The sequence below is a fragment of the Condylura cristata genome, unplaced genomic scaffold (genome assembly GCF_000260355.1).
Source record: "Condylura cristata isolate star-nosed mole 26May11 unplaced genomic scaffold, ConCri1.0 scaffold00126, whole genome shotgun sequence".
Lineage (NCBI taxonomy): Eukaryota > Metazoa > Chordata > Mammalia > Eulipotyphla > Talpidae > Condylura > Condylura cristata.
Window position 1 is genome coordinate 38,256 of NW_004567227.1, and position 877 is coordinate 39,132.

Sequence of the window (877 nt, forward strand, 5' to 3'; positions counted from 1 at the left end):
AGCTTCAGCCACTTCCGCATGAGATTGATCCCCGGCTGCCCCCAAGCAGATCCACAGGGCATGGCAGACCCTTAGACACAGGCAGCCCCAGGCCTCCATCCTCCTGTTGGGCCCAGCCAGCGCCTCTGGCCCGGCCCCTCTGCATCCAGCAGTTACAGGTTCACCTGCCCCTCTGCAGCTGCTCCTCAACTCCAGCCAGGGGTTCTGCCCCTCCGCTTGAATTTGCATGGGCGTAATCTAAATTGAATTAGCCCGGGCTTTGTGCATTTGCTGGGGTCAGGGCTGAGGAGGGCTATAAATTCCCTGGCACTTTTCTGAAGGGGTCTTGCTCCCCTGCTTGCTGCAAGAGAGCTTGACCCCAGCTAGCTGGCTGAATAAACTCCGCTTGTTTGTGTATCTCTGGCCCCATCCTTTGCGCCCAGAAGCAACGTGATGATTTTGGACCCTAACACTCCCCTCCCCTTACCACCCAGCCTGGCTTGAGGGCCGCTGCCCCGGAACCCTCCCCTTTCCCCCAAGTTGCTCAGCCCCACCCCCACCACAGCCTGAGTCACTCCCACCAGCCTCTCCCGGGCTGCAGGACGAGGACAGGGCCGCAGCGCCCCCGTGTGGCCACGCTGAGGACAGCGGCCCAGAACCCTCTGGGATCCCAGGTCTTCCTGGGCTCCTGGAGGACCTGACTGTGCACACCAGGGGGAGCCTCACTCCAGTCAGGTCCAGTGTCTGAACTGTTTCCCCAAACACATGCTGACATCATGGTCCCTCTCCACTAATAACCTTAAACCGTGATTCTGGCAGGAGCAGACCCCCAGGTCTTAACAGCTGGTGGCCAGGACCAGGGTGGGCCCCACACACCAGGTGCCCCCAGTCTCCTGGG